This window comes from Propithecus coquereli, unplaced genomic scaffold (genome assembly GCF_000956105.1).
Source record: "Propithecus coquereli isolate 6110/MARCELLA unplaced genomic scaffold, Pcoq_1.0 Scaffold277, whole genome shotgun sequence".
Taxonomy (NCBI): domain Eukaryota; kingdom Metazoa; phylum Chordata; class Mammalia; order Primates; family Indriidae; genus Propithecus; species Propithecus coquereli.
In genome coordinates, this window is record NW_012148363.1 from 1,988,707 (window position 1) to 1,991,476 (window position 2,770).

General features: G+C 39.6%; 1 pseudogene; it reads right to left on the reverse strand.

Annotated features, from left to right (window-relative positions):
* LOC105813264 lies at window positions 1-437 on the reverse strand (annotated as a pseudogene).
* Between the last annotated feature and the right edge of the window lie 2,333 nt (window positions 438-2,770).

Here is a 2,770-nt window from a genome sequence, read left to right on the forward strand (position 1 = left end):
TTAGATGATCCCAAGTTTGTTGGCAACATCCAAAGCATCGCAATCAGGAGCCAGTCGAACATATGCCCTCTTCTCTCCATCAGGCCTGATCAGGGTGTTGACCTTGGCCACATCAATGTCACAGAGCTTCTTCGCAGCCTGTTTGGTCTGGTGCTTGTTGGCTTTGACATCCACAAAGAACACAAGTGTGTTGTGGTAGGGGAACTTGATGATGACATAGTGATCAAGCTTCGTTCTCCTGTGGGCTCTTCCGAGGATATTTGGGCTGCTTCCGGAGTTGCAGTGTCTTTGGCCACCAGAAGGTGGGTGATGTACAGATCTTCCTTTTTTGTGTGACTGTGGACGCCTTTTAGCACTGCCTTCTTGGCCTTCGATGCCTTTGCTTTGGCTTCTGCTTTGGAAGGGGGAGGAGCTTCCTTCTTTGCCTTTGGTGCCATCTTGCGAAAAGGGCCAAAGGCATGCCTTTTAACTTACAGTTGAGCTCTGGTTATCTTAATTTTTCCATGTCTTACCTGCAGACATTTACCTTCAACTTATTGTTAAAGTACTCAAACCTACAAGGACAAAAACAGGGGCATGGAATTAACCTGCAAAGCCCCTGTACTGGGCAGTTGATAAATATCTCATCTATTAGCACATCTTCTTGTAACATAATTATCATTATTACTATTACTCCCATTTTGCAAATGAGGAAATGAATGCTTAGAGACTGTGGCCTTCCTAAATCCACACAGGTGATGACAGGACATTTTGTAGTCAAAAACCCACTTCACCACATTCCTGAAAGGGCCCTTAAAATCTACGTTGGCCCACCCCAATCCTTGACTCTAGACAGAACTTGACTTCTGCAGGTTCTTCTCAGCTTCCATGGGGGTTACTAATTTACTACCTTTCTTCAACACTGGACTTGAGTTAGCTCTTGAGGAAGAAGGACCATCAATTATTAAGTTTGTAGCTCCTATGCTTAACTTAATGCCTGGAACTGAAACTTCATTTCTTGAATGAAAGCATTTAAGTACATAAAGTCTAAGGAATAAGAAATACTTCTTATGCACTCCTATTCACATGGTCCATATGCAGGACTATAATAACCTCTGCGTGAGCCCTGGAGCTGTCCTGATGCCTAGTGCAGAATGTGGGCTGCAGCATCACCTACGGCACAGGCCCCAGTCTTTCCACTGGTCTCTAGCCTGGTGCTTTGACGCTGCTGTTGGAATGTTGAGATTTCAAACATTAAAAAAAAATCTACCTTGCAAATGAGAAAGAAATGTTGAATCATTTTCAAGGGATAGAAGAAATCAAGGGCCAAATCTTGCATGATTCTTTTCACTTGTGAAATTTTGTGAAACATGGGAGAAATGTTGCCTGCTCCTAGGAAATTCAAGTCTTTTTTTCCTTTAATAAATGTCTATCCTACTTAAGTGTCACCCAACAGAGGCATAAATGGTCAAGTTTTCATGTACTTAATTTCCACTCATCTATGTACTTAGGCTGCTGAGGGCAAGATAACACTGAGAGCAACACTGGGTGTGGATCTGGAACCATGGCTCTTAGAAAGGTGAATAAACAGCTGAGTAAAAAGAGAAGGTCAGTGGATACCATGAGATGTGCATTTAATTTCTCAAACTCAACTGTACACAATCAACAAAAAACAAACAAAAAAGCTGTAATGAGAAAAATAAAACACTGTGCTATGGGTATAACATGGTCCCCAAATTCAAACCAACTATTTCATTTGGTGTTCATCTGAGGAGGAACCACGCTGGTCTTGGTACTACCACAAGCAGGTCCTTTCCCTTTTGCACTATTCAAGGGCATCACACTAACAAATGATTCCTCTGTCTTCCATCATCAGTATTTTCCTCTCTCTAGACTCATTTCAGTAATCACACTTGCAAGCTGTAATACCTCCTACCTTAAAAAATATTTTTTTGATTCCACACTCTCCCATTATCACCTTATTTTGCTGTATATTTTTACAATAAAACTTCTCAAATGAGTTGTCTATTCTTGATGACTCTAATTTCTCCTCTCCTATCCTCTCTCGAATCCACCGGACTTATGTGTTTTCATCTTCATGCTCCATAGAAACTACCCTGTCAAGGTTACCAATGACCTCCACGTGGCTCAGTCCAATGTCCCAAGTCCCCATGTAACTTACCTATCAGCATCATTTGGTGTGGTCTTCCCGCTTTCCGTCTGGAAACATTGTCTTTACTTGTTGCCAAGAAGACATGCTTTTTTCTTAAAAAAAGTTTTTACTAATATTATTTTTTATCAACAAACCATAGTTGTATACCATTGTGAAGTATAATGTGATCTTTTGATATATGTGTACAATGTGAGATGCTTAAACAAGTTATTAACATATCCATCACCTCCTTTACTTATCATTTTTTGTGGTGAGACATTTGAAATTTACTCTTTCAGCTATTTTAAAATATATAATACATAATTTTTGGCTAGAGTCACCCTGTTGTGCAATAAATCTCAAATTTATTGTGCAAAAAATTTATTCTTCTTGTCTAACTGAAACTTTGTACTCTTCAACCAATAACTCCCCTTTCCCTCTCTCACTCCTCCCGACCCCTCACCTCTGGTGACCACCATTCTACACACTCAGAGAAATTTCTCTAGTAACAAACTATAGAAATGATCCCTAAAAGTATAGTCTTGGTGACAACCATTCTAATATCTACTTTTATGAGTTTGACTTCTTTTAGATTCCACAGGAGAGATCATACAGTATTTGTTTTTTTTTTTTTTTTTT